The sequence below is a fragment of the Panthera onca genome, chromosome X, assembly GCF_046562875.1.
Source record: "Panthera onca isolate mPanOnc1 chromosome X, mPanOnc1 haplotype 2, whole genome shotgun sequence".
Lineage (NCBI taxonomy): Eukaryota > Metazoa > Chordata > Mammalia > Carnivora > Felidae > Panthera > Panthera onca.
The window spans coordinates 45,432,950-45,454,467 of NC_138357.1; the positions used below are offsets into that span (position 1 = coordinate 45,432,950).

General features: G+C 37.2%; 1 long non-coding RNA gene across 1 annotated transcript; it reads right to left on the reverse strand.

Annotated features, from left to right (window-relative positions):
- Positions 1-290: 290 nt before the first annotated feature.
- On the reverse strand, positions 291-21,149 carry LOC145714344 (uncharacterized). The gene is made up of 3 exons (XR_014136851.1): positions 21,009-21,149; positions 1,890-2,057; positions 291-505 (listed from the first exon to the last, which is right to left on the reverse strand). It is a non-coding gene; the product is annotated as an uncharacterized LOC145714344 (long non-coding RNA).
- Between the last annotated feature and the right edge of the window lie 369 nt (positions 21,150-21,518).

The following is a 21,518-nucleotide window of genomic DNA, read 5'->3' on the forward strand; positions in this document are numbered from 1 at the left end:
CAGGTTTGCAAGACACAGGGTGAAGCTTGGGCTAAACTTTCTTGGAATGGAGTCCATTTGAAGTCATATTTCACCACCCCACGGGATGAGCACTAACATCCATCTTACTGCCTGTGGACATTTCCAGATATGCAGTCTAGATATCAAGACAGGAAAGATGTGGATATAGATGTGGATTTAGACTGTGCCTGGCTCACAGTACATATCCAATTCACATTTAATAAACATGTGATATACATGTAGGTATAAATAGGAAGTAAAACTATGTAATATGTGCTGTCATTCATTTATACACATATGAAATTTCAAAGAGATTTAGGATCACACTAAAGTTACTATTTCATAATCTGCCTTGAAGAAAAGTTTTTGTGTATCTTAAAATTCTGTCTTTTCATGGGAAAAAATAACATGCAGAAAATGAAAACAATGCCCCTATGTAGATATATCTATCCGTGTAGTGGGTCATCTCTCAAATGGGCAGGTTGATATTTATCTCACAGAGCCACTGTGGGGAGAAATGAACAAATAAATCAATAGTATCCTATACATAGTAATGTAATACTTTAACACATATAAAACAATATATAAAATTTTTCATTATGTAGGACAAATATTTACATATTTATCAGCCCATATACATCCAAGAAATTATCCCTAAATTTATGTGTTAAATAACATCCTATAATATAAAAATCTGATATTAAAAATGTTCATGATTATTATTGTCCTACTAGCCTTCTTATTCTTGCAGTTAAATATTTATGTAGGAAACAAAAACAACCCATTTCTATGTTTGGTATTCATCATCATCTAAGCACAAAATTTTGCTTTATAGCAGAGGAAAATATTTATTGTCCTTGTTTGGAGAATTATTAGCTCCAACATATTTTGAAGTATTTATCAAAATGCTAAATTTGGAGATAATTCTGGAAGTTTTTCTATATCAGTATACACAAAATTAGTAATTTAGTGATCTACAAAAGAACTGGTTGTCTAAATGATTCCCAAACACGAATTTTCTTCTAGAAGATAGTAGGTATTAAATACTCAAAAAAAGTGTTTCCCAAGTGTACATAAAGAATATTTCATATATTCATGTCAAATAAAAGATACTTTAGACCCTTTAAAAGAAGTAAATACATAAATAAATAATCTGCATGAAACAAGCCAGAAGAAAATAAAATGCAACTATATGATTACTTTTACATTAATTACAGGAAATCATTAACCCATTTACACAAAGATCACTGGGTGCCTGGGGATAAGACATGGTGAGGGAGTGGGTGGTGGGTGAGTACAGAACTGAAAATATGGTGTCATAAGAATATAATCATAATGGTGTTTAAGAATACTTGCTCATTATCATTGACAATTCTGGGTATCATAATAATAGGGCAAACACATAGGAAGATATTACTGTATAAAATTCTAAATTCTTGAAATTGACATTCTAAACTAACACCATGAAAATGACAGGATTTCATAAAAATTTTCTTTATAGAATGGATAAAACCATGGTTACCAGTAAAAAAATCCATTTTAGGATTTCAAATTGCTAGCAATCCTTTTAATTAACTACATATTTCACATCCTTCTGATAGAACATAGGATTCATTCTTTATGGTCAGAAAAATATATGCATATTAATTGCAAGTGCATGTTAAATATCAAGTGGTTGTCAAGCTGAACAATTGTTGCTTTTAGACAAAGAAGGACTTCTTTAATATGAGCCTCATGGGCTACATAGAGCATGTAGCTTCTGAAGAAATAAAATTTCACGTCCTAAAACCTCTTCTTGCATGATTAAACCAAAACAACTTCTCTACTTTTAGGCTAGTTTGTGAACCTCAAGGACCTATTTCACAACATGCTATTGTTAGATCTCTGACCTCACTTGAGCCAGGCATCATATCTCACAGGGACGTGAACTGTCAGGAACTCCTGAGGACTGCTGCCTTTGAATCTGGAGTAGAAGCTACAGCAGACCTCAAGACACAGGTCCTCAGAATCTGACTCCTTCCAACACCTGATGGGAGGTTGGCCACATCCATGAAGACCTGTACAGGGAGAGAGATCTAGATATCAGTATCATTTATGGAGTAATGATGTGCTTGGCACCATGCAAAGTACTAGGTTACAGATAATGACATTCATATAATTGACTGTTGGTCATAAAAAAAAAAAAAAAAACAGTATGTTTCAATGGGCTTCACAATAGGGTCTTGTTATATTTTCCTCATGTATCCCCTAAGAACAAAGTTGAAAAGGAATAAGAAGTGGACTGAATTCATAAGGCATTCATGACCCCACAGCAACCATGGGTCTATGGGCTTGCTTATGTGTATCACTGAACTTTCTCAAAGGTCCTGTGGGTGAAGCATTCTCATCCCCATTTTATAGAGGGAAAATCTGGGGCTCAGAAAGAGTCGTTACCTATCTTGCTTTCTGCGCCCCTGCCTTTAGAGGAAAGCAGCTCCAGGACACTCCTGGAGCAGGACCCACACTTACTGGGGCAGGACAGGACCCTCAACGGCTTTACCTAGGGGAAAGCTGGAGCACTGCATCCCCAAACAAGAAAGAGGCAACTTTGATCTGAGATCCCTTTGCATCCTCACACTCCAGGGTGGTGCAGCCCCTGAATCCTGGGGACTCACTCTACCAACTGAATCCCAAAGAGCTGAAAGTGAGACCTGCTCTCCTCTCCAGGCAGCTTTGTCTCTATTAAAATGTCCTCAGGGTCTTCACAATGAAGTCACCTTTCTCTGGCAAAAGACACTCTCAAGACCCTCCTTCACAATGGAACTGCCTCTGTTCTTTCACCATCAGTTGTAGAGTCCTGGGAAACTGCATCCTTTCAGCTACCCAAAACCAAGGTTTCAGACAGCTGGGTCAAGACCTCTCTCTTCCCCTGGGATAGTGATAATGTATGACTTTAAAGCACATGTTTGACACCTTGTATATCCATCTATCCATCCTCTCGTCTGTTTAACAGGCATTAAGATCAAACTCTACATCATCCCTCTGGTTAAGTTTTAGGCTTTTCCAGAATGGAAACAAAGAAGTAATGTGTGAAAAGGGTAGTGTGGTAAATTCAGATGTTAAATCTAATAAGAGATGGTCATTCCCATTAAAATTTCAGCCTGTTCATTCAAGTCTCCTATAATTCATAACTTATAAATATGGTTTAATGCCCTGGGCCCCTCTCCACATCTCGTTACTCACTTTTTTTTTTTTTTACATATACACGCAACAATATTCTTTGAAGAATTTTCCCTACTTAATTCACATTGCCTTCACATACCATTTAATTTAGTCTCCATCCCTCATCTAATGGGTGCTATTCCCCCATGCTTCCACAGAAATTACACTTGCCAATTCTACAACTCAGTCTTTGAACATGTATAGATCAGGAAGATTTAAATGGTAGTTCAAATTAAGACAAACATGTGTTCCACCCAGAGGAAAAACTTCTGTCTCCCAGGACAGAATAAATTGCCTGGGTATACACAAGGACTTCATTGCAGTGAGATCAGTTATGTACAGGCTAGAGTTTAGTTAGTTTCAATAGAGTCAGAGTCAGATAACTGAAAAGCTATGCTTTAGACACTGGCCTCTCAAATGAAGCACACATTTTCTCCAACATAGCTCGACTTTTCCTTCATTAAAAAGGATTTTGCAAATGTGTTTTGTGCATGATAGCAATAATATTTTCTGTTCACTTCAATAACCGCTTTCAGGACTGATTTCATTTCTTTCTAAAGAAAGCTAGGTATGGGATAAAATTATGTGAAATTATAATGTTGTTCCAAACTCTGTTGTTGATAAATATATTTTCTAAAAGCATTGTCTAATATGTCATGTTTAGATCACACACTGGTGATGGTATATAATGGTAGAGTTAGGGAACTCTTGCAGTTAGTGTTAAATTGTACTGATTTCTGTAGCATACAAATCATGCTAGAGTTTCTTTTGGAATCTTTCTATTAAAAAAAACAAAAACAAAATAAGTATACCTGAATCTATACTGATATAAATAAATGTATCAATTAATAAAAACATGGATCACAGAAAACAAACTGTCTTTATCAAATAATTCCAAATAATATATGTAGATGCCTTTTCTCCATGTGCTGAATCTTAATTCTGCCTCTCACTCCTGAGGACAAGGTAGACTTAGTGACTCATTTCTTGAGTCGGTGAATGGAAAATAGTTACTGTACACTGGGGAAACTAGACAAAAACAGCCTTCACTCTGAGATAAGGGCCAACATCTCCAATGACCTAGTGATGTCAAGTGGGTCTCATGTCTTCGTAAATGTGAGGTGATGAGAAGGGCACTCGAACTCTGGTTTTCTTTCTCAAAACCCATAACCACAATGTAATCAGGAGAAAAAAATAACAGACTATCCTTGCACTCTTCAACACTCTCAGGGTCATAATAATAGTCTGGCAGCTCTGCAAGTGCTTCAACAGAGAGTTACCATAGGACCCTGCAATTCCAGTCCTTGGTTCACAGGCAGGAGAGATGACAATATATGTCTACATAAAATCTTGAACATGAATATATGTAGCATCATCACTTGTAATAGCAAAAGTGGAAGCAATCCACATGTCAGCCAATTAATGCATGAGTGAAGAAATGATGTATATTATTGGGCAAACAAAGGAACGAAGTACTGATATATGCTACAACATCAATGACCCTTGGAAACATTACCAAGTGAAAAAGGCCAAATATGCAAAAAAAAAACCACTTATTGTATGATTCCATTTATACAAAATATGCAGAGAAAGACCATCAATATAGCTGTGTCCAAGGAATTCCCCCCGTTCCATCCTGACTTCCAGAAAGCTCTGTCTTGTGGGTTTAAGTCATAGCCTCTTACTCTCAATTTCTTGCCCCACCATGTCCAAGCTGCAGTTCATACTTTCGTCAGAAGGTGACAACAATACACCACCATCATCAAATTGGGTATGATGTACACACCATTATTTATATTAGCAAAATAAGAAAGAACCCAAATATTCACCATTAATGAATCAAAAAAATAGTGACATATTATATGGCAATTAAAAGGAATGAAGTACCGATACATGCTGTAACATGGATGAACCCTGAAAACATTAAGCCAAGTGAAAGAAGCCGAATATGCCAAAAGCCACATATTGTATGATTCCACTTAAATAAAGTGTCCAGAGACAGCCCATCAATATGCTGTACACAAAGAATCCCCCTGCTCCATTCTGAATTCCAGAAATCTCTGTCTGGGGGATTTGGGTCACAGCTGCTCCCTCCCACTTTTCTGTCTTGTGATATTCAAGCTGCAATTCAGGATTCGGTCACAAGGTGGCACCAAAGCGCCAGCATCATCAAACCGTTTCCAAAAAGTGTCAGCAAGGAGTAAAGACAAATCAGTAATCTCCCCAAATCCAGGATTTGAATTTATGCAGAATAATTCTAATTTTGTCTGGGAAAAAAAAACCTGTTAGGTGTAAATTACGATTGTGAAACCACATACTCCGGGGCCTGCAGATGAAAAACACCAGGTGACAGGGGCATGCCTTGGCAGTCAGTGGCAGATATGCTAAGGGGCAATGTAGAACAGAACAGGGGGTAGCTAACTCAGAGCATGGGGCATCAGAGCAGGGTCTGAGCAGCTGTGTCCCATGTCATGGACAGGGGATGGCAGACGAACTGGGAGTAGGTCATGGCAGCCTGTACAAGTGTGGGATGATGGAGGTGAACATCCTGTTGTCTGGTAGGGAAGCATTGTACAGTCCACACTGCACATCAGCTGACAGTTATGAGGGAACAGATAAGTCAGGGAATAGGATGTAGCTTGGGGTGAACACAAAATGGATCTGCTTTAATATACCTATGAATGTTCCAAGCAGAATTGGTGAAATAGTAAATTGTTTCATTTTTTTTTTTTTTTACTTGTTGAAAATTTTTTTTTCATTAAGAAAAAAATAATAAGAAAAATGGAAATGCTGCCCAGTGGTCAGATCCAGAATGTCAGCTCTAAGAGTCTCGGACTAATGGGCCTCATAAATGGGAAGAGAAGATGGAGGCTGGGAGCTTGACACCATGGGATCAACCAGCTTTCTGGATTTTCACTTAGCTGGAAGAATACTTTTGTATACATCACTTTTCTAGGATATAAACAAAACATATTTTCTGGGATATCTAAATCTGAGATTGGAGGTACAGCTCTGGAACTGAGTTTAAACTGCAACTGTTGAGTGTGTACTGGAGGTGGTAGAGCTAGAGGGAATATGGAAACACACACACACACACACACACACACACACACACAGAGTCATCTCAAATTTTCTTCTAACAGAAAACAGGATGTTCTAGTTCTATAAAAAATACCATTGGTATTTGTATAGGTATTGAATTAAATCTGTAGGTTTCTTTGGATAGCATGAACATTTTAACAATATTTGTTATTCTAGTCCAAGAGCATGGAATGTCTTTCCACTTCTTTGTGTTGTCTTCAATTTCTTTCATCAATGTTTTCTAGTTTTCACAGTACAGGTTTTTCACCTCCTTGCTTAAGTTGATTCCTAGATATTGTATTCTTTCTGAGCAATTGTAAATGGAATGGTCTTCTTAATTTCTTTTTCTGTTACTTCATTAATAGTGTATAGAAATGCATTGATTTCTATATATTGATTTTGTATCTTGGGAACTGACTGAATGTGTTTATGAGTTCTAGCACATTTTTGGTGGAGTCTTTAGGGTTTTCTATATATATAATATCATGTTATGTACAAATAGTGAAAAGTCTTACTTTTTTCTTACCAATTTGGATGAATTTCATTTCTTTTTGTTGTCTGATTGCTGTGGTTAGGACTTCCAGTACTATGTTGAATAAAAGTGGCGAGTGTGGACATCCTTGTGTTGTTTCTGATCTCAAAGAAAAAGTTTTTAGTTTTTAACAAGTAGCATGGTGTTAGCTGTGGGTTTTCCATATATGGCTTTTATAATGTTGAAATTAAAAACAAAACCACAACGAGATATTGCTTCCACTTCCCACATGTTAGAATGCCTATTATCATAAAGACAAGCGGTAACAAGTGCTGGAGAATATGGAGAAAAGAGAACCTTTGTGTACTGTTAGTGAGGTGTAAATTGGTGCAATCACTATGGAAAACATTATGAAGGATCCTCAAAAAACTAAAAATAGAATTACAATATGATCCAGCAATTCAACTTCTGGATATTTATCTTCACTTATGTAAAGATGGAGGTGATGGATGTCAACTAGATTTATTGTGGTTATCATTCTGCAAAATACAAATATTGAATCATTATGGTGTGCAGCTGAAATCTATATTAATGTTATATATCAATTTTACTTCATAAAAAAGTGGATATGGTCAAAAGGCAAAAACTTCTAGTTATAAGATAAATCAGTTCTCAAAATGTAGTATACAGCATGGTTATTATAGTTAAGAATGCTGTACTGTATATGTGAAGTTTACTAAGGGAATAGATCTTAATGTTTTTATCACAAGAAATGAAAATTGTAACTGGATGAAGTGATGAACATTAACTAAACTGATTGTGGTAATCATTTTGCAATACATACATGTATCAAATCATTATGTTGTACTTCTTAAACTTATACAATGTTTTATTTCAAATATATCTCAATAAAACTAGAGGAAAAAATAAATAACTATATCTACAAAAATGAAAATAAATAAGCATTAATTACAAAGAGTAAAATAAAGCATCACAACCTAAACAAGAATGAGTTGGAAAGGATAGTAAGAGGTAAAGAAGAAATAAATGAGTTAAGAAACAACATCCCAGTTAATGTTCAGAGCTGTTGGAATACAAAGGTCACGAAGTTTGGTATTATGGGTGATGCCCCCAATAGTGTGCTGGGATCTTGAGGGAGGCTCCCCTTGAACTTCTCATAACACTCCCTTGAGAATAAGGTTTTCTGTTTGTGTGTGTATGTGTTTATAAACACTCTATACACAGACATATTATATGTAGGCATACTCTCTATATAAATTATATATATACAATATATTATTTATAATACATATATATGAATGTATGCGTGCACAAATATTATCCTTTTTAATTTTTTAATTATTTTTTTTTTTATTTGAGAGAGAGAGTACAATGCAAGCAAGGAAAAAGAGCAGATTAATTTTTTTTTTAAAGCTTCTGGGTCACAAAATTTCTTCTATCTCTCTAAATACACTTCCTTAGTCTTTTTTTTTTTTTTAATGTAAGCTCCACATTGAGTGTGGGGCCCTACATGGGGCTTGAACTCATGACCCTGAGATCAAGATCTGAGCTGAGATCAAGAATTGGACGCTTGGGGCGCCTGGGTGGCTCAGTCAGTTAAACATCTGACTTCGGCTCAGGTCATGAGCTCACGGCTTGTGAGTTCAAGCCCTGCATTGGGCTCTGTGCTGACAGCTCAGAGCCTGGAGCCTGCTTTGGATTCTGTGTCTCCCTTGCTCTCTGCCCCTCCCCCACCCCTCAAATATAAACAAACATTAAAAAAAGAAGAATTGGACACTTAGCTGACTGAACCACCCAGGTACCCCTGCACAAATTTTATTAAATTAGCAAGTTGGAGGATGATGATGCCTACCGTGTTTATGTGTAAATGTGTGTGTCTGTGTGTCTGTGTGTGTGCATCTGTTTGTAAAGAAAACATACAAAAGAACACTATATTTTGTTTAGGGACGCTGTCATTTTGAGTAAAATAAGAAAGGAATGCATGGGAATAGCATGGGAATCCAATATCCTGGATACTGATTATCCTAAGAGGAGAAAGAAGCAAATGTAAAGATGTTGCTAAATCTGGATGAGTTTCATAGCCCACAATGCTTTTTAACTGAAATATTTCATAAGTAGCAGAGTCTTTAGGGGATACAGTTTTCAACATAAATATAATCAAATGGTTAACACTGAGCCAAGTGAAGGGGTTAACAATATCAATACGCAGTGGGTTTAGAGGGAACATACCTCAAAATAATAAGGGCCATATATGAAAAAACCTACAGGTAACATACTCAGTGGTGAAAAACAGAGATTTCCCTCTAAGATTAGCAACAAGACAAGGATGTCCTCTCTTTTATCCAACATAGTACTGAAAGTTGTAGACTTTCAGTCTACAGAGAAGGAAAAGAAACAATCAGAGAAGGAAAAAGAAGGAATCAGAGAAGGAAAAGAAACAAAAAGCATCCTAATTGATAATGAGGAAATTAAAGTATCACTACTTGGGGGTGACAAAATGTTACGCATTGAAAACCCTAAAGATTCCACCAATCAATATATTCAATGCAATCCCTATCAAAATAACACCAACATTTTCACAGAGCTAAAACAAACAATTCCAAAACTTATATGGAACCAGAAAAGACCCTGGATAGCCAAAGTCATGTTGAAAGAGAAAACCATACCTGGAGGCATCACAATTCCAGACTTCAAGCTGTATTACAAAGCAGTAATCATAAAAAAATCAGTATAATACTAGCACAAAAACATACATACAGATCAATATGACAGAAGAGAGAACACAGAAATGGACCCATGAATGTAAGGTCAATTAAATTCAACAAAGCAGGAAAAAATATCCCATGGAAAAAAGACAGTCTCTTCAGCAAATGTTGCAGGGAAAAGTGGACAGTGACATGCAAAAGAATGACCTGACCACTTTCTTCCACCATACGCCAAAATAAACTCATAGTGGATGAAAGACCTACATGTAAGACATGAAAATCATCAAAATCCTACAGAACACAGGCAGCAACCTCTTTGACCTCGGTTGCAGCAACTACCTACTTAGATATGTGTCCAGAAGCAAGGAAAACAGAAGCTAAAATGAACTATGGGACTTCATCAAGACAAAAGAGCGAAGGAAACAATCAGCAAAACTACAAGGCAACTGATGGAATGGGAGACGATATTTGCAAATGACATATCAGATAAAGGGCTAGTGTCCAAAATCTATAAAGAATTCATCAAACTCAACACCCAAAAAAACAAATAATCCAGTGAAGACATGGGAAGGAGTCATAAAAAGACACTTTTCCAAAGACATCAAAGTGGGCTAAAAGACACATGAAAAGATGCTCAGCATCACTTATCATCAGGGAAATGCTAATCAAAACCACAATGAGGTATCACCTCTTACCTGTCAGAGTGGGTAAAATTAACAACTCAAGAAACAACAGATGTTGGCAAGGATGCGGAGAAAAGGGAACACTCTTGCACTGCTGGAGGAAATGAAAACTGGTGTAGCCACTCTGGAAAACAATATGGAGGTTCCTCAGAAAATTAAAAACAGAACTACCCTCCAAGCCAGCAATTGCACTAGTAGGTATTTATCCAAAGGATACAAATATGCTGATTCGAAGGAGCACATGCACCCCAATGTTTATAGCAGCACTATCAACAACAATAGCCAAGGTATGGAAAGAGCTCAAATGTCCATCACCTGATGAATGAATAAAGAAGATGTGGTGTATATATACAATGGAATATTACTGGGTGATCAAAAAGAATGAAATCTTGCCATTTGCAACAACGCAGATGGAATTAGAGTGTATTATGGTAAGCAAAATATGTCAGTCAGAGAAAGGCAAATATGTGATTTCACTCATATGTGGAATTTAAGAAACAAAACATATGAACATAAGGGAAGGGAAGAAGAAATAATATAAAAACAGAGAGGTAGACAAACCATAAGAGACTCTTAAATACAGAAAACAACCTGAGGGTTGCTGGCAGGGTGTTGGGTTGGGGGATGGGCTAAATGAGCAAGAGGCATTAAGGAGGACACTTGTTAGGATGATCACTGGGTGTTATATGTAAGTGATGAATCACTAAATTCTATTCCTGAAATCATTATTACACTATATATGTTAACTAACTTGGATTTAAAAAAAAAAAAAAGCTGTAACATACTTGTCATAGGAATACAAGAAAGAGAAGGAAAAAAGGAACAGAGGCATATTTTACATGACTAAGAAGTTCCCCAAATTGAACCAGAAAATGAACCACGGTTGCAAGAAAAGCAGAGAAATCCAAGCTGGATATATACCAAAAAATTATACATCGGTACATCATTTTCAAAGTACAGAAAATCAAAGATAAAGACAATATCCTGAACAAAGCCAGTGAGAGGGGAAAAACGCATCATATATAGAGAAGCAAAAGTAAGAATTATATCTGACTTCTCAGAAGCCATGCATTATGGAAAAAGAAAAGTAAGAATTATATATGACTTCTCAAAAGCCATGCAAGCAACAAGAGAAGAGAATGAAATACTTAAAATGTTGAGAAAGGCCCCACCAACCTAGACATCTGTACCTGCTAAATTGTCCTTCACAACAGAGAAATAAAGACTTCCTCAAAAAAATTTTTTTGAGAAAATGTGTTGCAAATGGTATTAAGGTAAGTTCTTTAGAGAGAACAACAATAGTATAGGTCATAAACTCAAATCCACATAAAGAAAGGAGAAGCCTTTGGGACACCTGGGTGGCTTAGTCAGTTAAGCGTCCAACTCTTGGTTTCAGCTCAGGTCATGATCTCACAGTTTGAGTTCAAGCCCCATGTCAGGCTCTGTGCTGACAGTGGAAAACATGCTTGGGATCCTTTCTCTCTCCCTCTTCCCTGCTTTCTCTCTCTCAAAATAAATAAACTTAAAAAAAAAGCAAGGAAAAAGCCTTAAAGAAGTTATAAATGAAGGTAAAATAAAAAAAAATTATTTTTATTTTTGATAGATCTAACAGATAACAGTTTGTTCGAAATTAAGACAGCAAAAACATATTCAATCCCATATGCTTATATATAAATATATATGCTGATATATCCTTATGTATAGGCAAAATGAAATGAATAACAGCAATGACATAAAGGATGGAGGAAAGAATTAGGCTTATTTTATTATCATAAGGTACTTGCTCTCCCTGTGAAGTAGTATAGTATTATTTAAAAGTGGACTTGGATTAGTAAATGTATATTGTAAACCCGAGGGCAGCAACTAAAAAGGAAAACAAAAAAGTACAACTGATATCCTAAGAAAGAAGAGAAAATGAAACTATATAAACTGTGAGGTATTGGGGTCTCCTGAGGACTGCTGCCCTTGAACCTGGAGTAGAAGTTTCAGCAGCCATCAGGACTCAGACCCTCAGACCCTGCCTTCTTCAGGAACTTGATATGAGCTTGGCCACCAGCATGTATGGGGAGAGACAGATCCAGCAATCACTATGATTTATTAGTGTAACTATGTGCCACCACCATGCCTGACATGGTATAATAGTGAAATAATTAATTTGTGATAACAACCACATGTTATAATGGACTCCTCACAGAGCCTGTTACTCCTTTTTAATAACAAAGTTGGAAAGGCGTAAGAGGCCTGAATCCATATAGGCATTCATGATCCCACAGTAACCATAGGGCCATGGGGCTTGTTCATGTGTATCACTGAGTGTTCTCAGTGATCCTGTGGGTGAAGTATTCTCATCCCCATTTGACATAGGGGGAAGATGGGGGTCAGAGTTGTCCCATCTCTTAAGTCCTGTGGCCCTGCCTTTAGAGAAATTCAGCTCCAGAAATCCTCTGGAGCAGGACCCACCGTCATTGGGGTAAATAAGGACCCCAATGGCTATAACTACAAGACAGCAGGCACCAAGCTCCAAAGTGGGAAACAGGTGACTTGCTTCTGGACCCTTTGTCTCCCAACACCCCAGGGAGGTTCAGCTCCCACTATGAGGACCCACACACTCAGCTGAATCCCAAACACCTAAAGGTGGGACCTTGCGATTCCCACCACGGGAGGTGTGCCTCTGTAAAAAAGTCATCACAATCACCATGTTGACCTCGGGTTTCTACGGTAAATGGGATGCATCAGCTGGATCTCTACACTGGAGATGTCTCTACACACTCATGCAGTCCCACTCATTTGCCTGAAAGTAAACACCTTAGCTCATCAGGTCAACACGTTAGAAAGCATACTAGTTAGAAGCACGAGCCTGGGACCTGGGCAATTGGAGGAACTCTGCTCACGTTCATGGAACAAAGAATGTCCCTGCCAGGAATTTTGCTTGCCTAAAGGAGACAGTAGGCCAGTTATTATCAATACATAGAGACCCATGGTGATAGCCTAGGGTTCTTTAAAGTGAAGTAACCCTCAGAGGGTGAACATATAAAATGAAGGCCAATCTGCCCAAGTGCCCATTGATTGGTGAATAGATAAATCAATTGTGATATATATGTAAATGGAATATTATTCAACCACCAAAGAGAATGAAATCTTGCCATTTGCAAGGATATGGATGGAGCTAGAAAGTATAATGCTAAGTGAAATAAGTCAGTCAGAAACAAGTGCTATATGATCTTATTCATATGTGGAATTTAAGAAACAAAAGAAACAAGCAAAGGGAAAAATAAGAGAGGGAGAGGGATACAAGAAACAGACTCTTAATTATGGAGAACAAACTGATGGTTACCAGAGGGGTAGAGGGAGGCGGGATGGGTGAAAGAGGTGATGGGGATTAAGGAGTGCACTTATCATGATGAGCACAGGGTGATGTATGGAAATGTTGAATCATTATATTATACACCTGAAACTAATATAGCACTGCATGTTAACTGAAATGAAAATAACAATTTTAAAAATCAAGGCCATGCTCATGACAGTTAGCCATCTGTGGCAGAAAACTAAGAGGTTGTCTATAATCCTGTGACTGAATCATCTAGATACATACATAGAACATGTCACTTAAGAAGTTCCAGAACTATTTCAGTGAGGCAGGCCTAAATGATTAGTCAGTTAATAGTCAGAAACCCAGTCAATTAAAGTACATATTGGTTCCTCCAGGGGAATTCTTATCCTCCACTCCCAATATTTTCTTCCAAGTGTAGGCACATCCATGACTAAACACATCTAACCTCTCGATACACTCATTTCTGTATGTAATCACTTACCTGATTAGTGAGTTTGGAAGGACAAATGGATTGCACAGCCCATGCTTCTTCCTGAAAAACTCTTGTAGCAAGCTGCCCCTTTGAAGCACATATCTTCCTCTGCCCTAAGGTGTGGGTCTAAAAATACATCCACAGCTCTTCACTTTGCTGTCTGTCGGGTTCCCAAACTATTACTATGGTCTTACTCCAAAAAGCTTTTGACCTTAAGAGCTCCCAAAATACACCCCATCTCCACATCTGGGATCTGAACCAACTACCAAACAAGACAAAAGAAAAAGAAGGAAAATGCATCAACTTTCTTATAAAATTGATGTTGGAGAATGTGGCTTAGATTTGCCCCAAGGAAGGGGCAAATGAATTCCAGACTTGGACAAACATTTCCACCCAGCAGTGCTGGAGATTCAGTCACAAAAGTTAAAGACTACCAATGTATATGTATCTGCTGTCTAATGAAGGAGTCCTGTCTATGTGTCAAGGAAAGTGACTTCCTTGCAAAGCTATTCCTATAGCAAAAGAATGTAACTTAGGACACCTTTTTTTGAGAAAATGTCTGAAAACGAAAAATATTATTTATTCTGATTGCATACTCACAAAGCTGAGGAAATGCCTATCCATGTGTATGAGGGAACAGTTTGAAGGAATATATTCCCATTCCCTTAAAACCATGAGCGCAGTGGAGGCTCATCTTGTGGAGAGGGATTGGAATACATTTCTAAATTCCAGGAGTAGGATGAAAAGATACATCATTAAAATTTCTCCTAAAATCTCTTCATAAAACACTTATGGAAATGCTCAACATTTATACCTTCACATAAACCCACATGCAGACTATAGCCAGGCAACTACAGACAAATCATGCAGGGGAATAATAGCATGTTTCATGTAGGGATATATACATATGTAATAAAAGTATAAAGAAATATATTAGAAATCTAAAGATCCAAAAATTTGTGAGTCTGTACCCTGGATAAGCGGGAAGCTAATGTGATCAGAAAAGTACTTCAAATGAGTTACAACTATCTGTAATATTTTATTGTTTATATAGAAGTGTGTTCTACTATTTTTATAATCTCTGTTATTTAATAACAAGCATTGTTTCTATAAGCTTTAATTTTGTTTTTAAATGATCCATATTAATTCCAAAATTGTGGAAAACATGGTACATCCAGAATGAAATATATAATTAATCAGCAATTCTTACCATTCATTAGCTTAAAAAAATATATCACGTTTGTGCATTTCATCCCATCACACTCTCTATGCATGCATCTGTAATGTATGTTCATTACATGTGGGTTTCACATATGACTCAACATTTACTAAAGATAATTAAAGAGGTTATTTAATTTTCCCAAGTTGACAAGCAAGTTTGAGTCCAAAGGCCCATCCCTAACCATTGGGTTTACAATCTTTGCTCTGTGTTAGGGCTGAGGTCAGCACAGGGGAAGTGACTACCCATAGTACTATAGGCAAGGACTGATCTGGTATTTGGGACCTAGCTCTTCTGATTTCAGTCTGCTGTAAGGCAGACCCATCTTTATAGTCTGTTATTCTGTACTCTCTTTTCCCCTCAAAGGAAACTTGCTATTCCATTGTCAAAATGGAAGGTGAAAAGAACAGAAAATGTAAAAATTAATTAATTAATTAAGGAAATGATGATGTGATTCTTCATTTCCACCATTTTCAGGTAATTCATCCAATTAATAAATACCACCAAAGCTTATCTGTCATTTAAATATATATTCATTTCATTTTGTCCTGCTCAGTCCGAAGGATTGTTAGATGTTGGTTTTTAAGATGTCTTTTGGGGGTGGATGAACACAGCAGACACCAGGCATTTTTTGCTGAAATATTATCTATCAGATGATTTCTAAGGGTTTGCTCATTTCTCATAACAGTTCTCTGAGGTAAATATCAATGTGCCCATTTTACATATGGCTAAGTTCAAGCTCACAAAGGCTAACTCACTACTCCAGTGTCAGACAAATTTTAGAGGCAGGAATGCGGGTCTACAAAATATGTTCATTTACACATATTCTTTTCCCCAACTATCAAATTTACATATTATTAAGCAACATGTCTTTTTCACTCAGCGTGATATCCCAGGATATTAATTTGCTTTCTTTATGTATTGTAACATGGCATATTTTTAAAAGTTTAATGAGTATGTACATTGCTTGCTATGTGAATTATGTGTTCATACCAGGACCATTTGTCTATTCCTTAGTAAGACTTCCTTCCATGTCAAGGATATTAAGTACTGTAGTTAAGGGCTTAGTATAAAAGTACCACTAGAACAAAACAACAACCATTCTTAATACTCAATAAAAAGAGACAGGGGAGGGGGTACCTAACTGGTTCAGTTGATGAAGGGTGCAAATCTTGATCTTGGGGTCATGAGTTTGAACCCCATACTGGGTGTAGAGATTACTTTAAAAAAATTAAAAATGTAATGGGGTGCCTGGGTGGCTCAGTTGGTTAAGCGTCAGACTCCTAATTTCAGCTCACATCATGATCTCACAGATCAAGATCAAGCCCCACGTTAGGCTTTGTGCTGACCGTGTGGAGCCTGCTTGGGATTCTCTCTCCCTCTCTCTGCCCCTCCCCCACTCATGATCTTTCGCAAAAATAAATAAATAAATAAACTTAACAAAAAGGAGGGAATGAAGCACACTATCTATTATAATTGTTTTATCATTTAAACAGGAGTTTATCATTTCATGAGTTTATAAGAAATCTGGCATAACTAAACGCAAATGATTAAAGTCTTTGATCATATCAGTAAATGTAAATGTGCTTAACTCACCTAGTAAAAGCATTTTCAAATTGCCTGTTGTAGGAAAATCTAAAACTATACTTTTTTTTCCAGAGATAACCCTAAAACAAAGGAATTCAGATTGCTTAAACATTTTTTTAAATAAGGAAATATGTATCAGGCAATTGCCAATAACAGGAAATAAGGGGTCTTAGTCTTGTTATTAGAGATAGGAGAATTAAGATCGAAATGGATCTGAAAAGGGAAGAAAACATAGTTTCCAATGGTAAAGGCTAAAATTCACAAGGAATATGTGAGATATTAATACGTATATATCCAATTACACAGAAAAAATTATTCATAGGACAAAAACTACTGTAGGTACAAGGGGAAAAAGAAGAAACACACTAATAATAGATGATTCTAACACACTTCCCTTAGTCCAAAAGTGGTTAAGTCGAGAAACGCTTAGTCATTGTAGACAAGACATAAACAACATAATCCCAAGGGCAGATCTTATAGACAGAGACTATAGTGAACTGTGATCCCTATTAGACTGGACACTTACTTTTCAGAAGAGCATGAGACATTCATGAAAACTTAATCTATCAAAGCCTGTTAAACAAATCTTGGGTCTAAATGAAAAAAGAGATTAAAATTCCTGAATTTGGTGAGGATAATGATAATGAAAACACAACATATCAGTATCTAACTAAGGCAACTTCCAGGGTATATTTTGAAAGACTAAATATGTATATGAGGGATGAGGAGTGTAAAAATGGTTGACAGGGATCAAAAGGGTTGTAATGTTTAGTATGGTGGCAACAATTAATAACATTGTGTTACATATCTGAAAGTTACTAAGAGAGTGCATCTTAAAATTCTCATTGAAAAATAGATTTTGTACCTATGTATGTGACATGTTAACTAGACTTATTGTGGTCATCATTTTGCAAACTATACAAATATAGAATCATTATGGTATACAATGGAATCTAAGGTAAGGTTATATGTCAATTACACCTCAATTCAGAAAAAAAGAAAATGGGCAGAGGTGGTCAAAGTGTACAAACCATCAGTTAAAAGATAAATCAGTTCTGTGGATGTAGTGGATAGCATGGTGATTACAGTTAACCATAGTGTATGGTATACTTGAAAGTTGCTAACAGTAGATCTTAAAAGTTCTTATCTCAAGAAACAAAAATAACAACTATGTGGGGCATCTAGGTGGCTCAGTCGGTTGAGCATCCGACTCGATTTCAGCTCAGGTCATGACTTCACGGTTCATGAGATTGAGCCCCATGGCGGGCTTTATGCTGACAGCGTGGAGCCTATTTGGGATTCTCTCTCCCTCTCTCAATGCCCCTCTTCTGTTGGTTTTTTCTCTCTCAAAATAAAAAAAAAATAATAATAATAATAACCCATAAATAACAACAACTATGTTAGCCAACAGTATTAACTAAAGTTATGGTAGAGGGGTGCCTCGGTGGCTTAGTCGGTTGAGCATCCAACCTGGCTCAGGTCATGATTTCATGGTTTGTGAGTTCAAGAACCGCACTGGGCTCGCTGTTGTCAGCACAGAGCCCACTTCGGATCCTCTGTCCCCCTCTTCCTCTGCCCCTCCCCCACACATGCTCTCTCTTTCAAAAATAAATAAACATTAAAAAAGTTATGGTAGTAATAATTTTCCTATATATATACATATATATCAAAACCTTATGTTACAGTTTGTAAACTTACACAATGTTATATCTCAATTATATCTGAATAAAACTAGAGAAAAACAAATTTAAAAACCTATATAAACAGAAATTAAAAAAATGAATTAAACATTCCATTAAAAAGCAAGATAAGGAATCATAATCTAAAACTATAGTGATAAGGTGGAAAGAATAGTTAAAACAAAAGCAGAAATGAATGAATTAAATAAACTCATCCCTGTTAAAGCTCAGAGCATTTGGAAAGACAGCAAACCTTGCCATTGCTGGTGATGCAACAAGTACTGTACAGGGACCTAGGAGGAAGTGTCCCCTTGAACTCCTCATGCTGGGATCTAGAGGGAAGTTTCCCCTTCAAATCCTCACAATGCTCCCTTGAGGGTAAGGATTAAGTTTTCCTGTATATGTGTGTGCATGTATATACTGTACATATACACATTATATATATGCACACTGTACATACACATTGTACATACACATATACTATATATGCATGCTTACACAATGTTAAATTAGAAACTTGGAGGATGAGCACACCACTGTTTATGTGTATGTGTGTGTCTATGTGTAGTGAAAACATAAAAAAAAATCCTATATTTTATTTACAGAAGCTCACATTTGAAGTAAAAGAATAAAGGAATCTGTAGGAATGATAATCATCTCATTCTGGATAGTGATTGTCTAGAGGGGAGAAAGGAGGAAGTTTAAAGATTTTTCTTAACCTGGATTAATTTGATAGCTCCCCATATTTTTTAACTCAAATATTTCATAAGTAGTAGAGTTATTGCGGGATACAATTTTTACTATAAATAAAATTCACATTCATTTTAGTAAATGTTTATCGTTGAGCCAAGTGCAAATGTTTAATATCAATACATCATCACTGACATTCACATTGTGCACACTTAGTGATTAACTTCCAAAGAATAGAGTTGGTGAAAGTAGAAACTATACACTGCAGAAACTAGGCAAAGATCTCCTTAACCTTAAAATGAAGATCAACATTTCCTGTGACCCAATGATGTCACATAGGTATCATGCCCTCCCAGATATGACCTAACAAGAAGGGCCCTTCAACTCTGTGGTTTTCTTTCTCAAAATCCACAGTCACAGTCTAATCAGGAGAAAAATAACAGTCCACGTCTGCACTCCTCAACACTGTCAGGGTCATAATTCTCTGATGCAATTTTATCAGGTGAAAAATTTCCATGATTATGTTCTTATAGTGTTAACAGAACCACACTATGTCTTATCAAATAACCAAAATACAATCACTTGCAATGAAATTTACCCAAATATTCAGAAAAAGTTGATGCCTATTTTCTTCTGAGGTACAGAAATAAAAATATTGTATATTAGGAAATAATAATAATGATATTAAAGACTAACTGCTTTATATTATGGACGCTAGCATGATAAATATATTTTTTTTAAATATTAAATTCTAGTCACTTAATCCTAAACCAAAAGGTGGAAAATTTTTGACTTTTTAAAGAATTTCTTCATATAATGGGAACAACCGTGGGCACCAGGGAAGAATCTACTTTCCAATGTGAAATTGCTAGGATGGTCTGCGCATTCCCACACCCATCTAGGAGACATAACATATTTGCCAATGATTACATATATGGTGAAAACAATTTAGGCTTATTTATTGCAAATGCAAATTAAAGTCCACCTTCCTTTTACAACTGGAAAATGTATTGTTTTTCAAAAAGGCAGACAGGCATCCCTATTATGGGCCACAAGGGCTGCTACACAGCCTGTATCTGCTATTGGAATGAAATTCCACGTGCTAAACCTCTTCTTGCAAGATGAGATCAAAGCAGCTTGTCTACTTTGAGGCTAGTTTGTGAACCACACAGGAGTTATTCCACAGCATGGCTTTGTTTAGATCTATAACCTCTTGTTCCAGACATCATATCCCATTAAGAATGTGAAGTTATGGGGTCTATTGATGACTGCTGCCCTTGAATCTATAGTAAAAGCTTTAGCAGCCATGAAGACACAGCTCCTCAAAGCCTGCCTCCTTCAGGTACCTGGTATTAGATGAGCCACCACCGCAGCCCCCTCGCCCCCGCTGCTGCCAAGAGTGGCACAGAGACTGATTAATCACTATGATTTACTGATGTAATCATGTACTGCCCAGCACCATGCTAGTCACTAGATTAGTGACAACGACCCTGCTACAACTGGGTCGTGACCACAACAACTATGTAATAATGGACTTCTCTCGGGGCCTTGTTCCTCCCCTTTCTTAGTCTATCCCTTAACAACAAAGTTAAGAAAGAATAAGAAATGGCCCAAATTCATATAGGCATTCATGTCCCGCAGTAACCACAGGGCCAGGGGCTGGCTTGTGTCTATCACTGAAAGTTCTCAGCGATCCTGTGGATGAAACATTCTCACGCCCATTTCACAGACGGTGAAGCTGGGACTCAGCGTCCCTGCCTGTTGTCCTTCCCATACCCTTGCCTTTAGAGGAAAGCAGCTTCAGGATACTTCTGGAGCAAGACCCACACTAAGTGAAGCCAGACGGGACCCCAATAGCTTTACCTACCAGACAGGCAAGACGGACACCAAGCTCCAAAGCGGGAAAGAGGCGACTTGGACCTAGATTCCTTTGTGTCCCCACACTCCAGGGCGGTTCAGCTTTCACCGCAAGGACCCACACCCTCAGGTTAGCCCCAGACACCTGAGGTGCGACTTGCTCTTATTGCCAGGGCAAGTCTGTCTCTACTGAAAAGACGTCACAGTCGCCGTAATGACGTCAGATTTCTATGGCAACCGGGAAGCACAGGCTGGTCCCTGCACACTAGAGGTGTGTCCCCTTAGTTATCCAGCCCTTGGCCTTTTGCCAAAAGCAAAACACTTTTACTCTTCAGGCCACCATGTGAGAAAACTGTAATTAAGGGGGGACCCAGTCAATTGCTGGAACTCTGCCCAGGTTGATAGAACATAGAGTGACCCTGTCAGCAGGAATTTGGTTTGATTGAAAGAGACACTAGGGGAGTACTAACAGTGGGCACACCCCAGAGAAGTAGTTTGTAGTTCTTGGAGATGAGCTAGA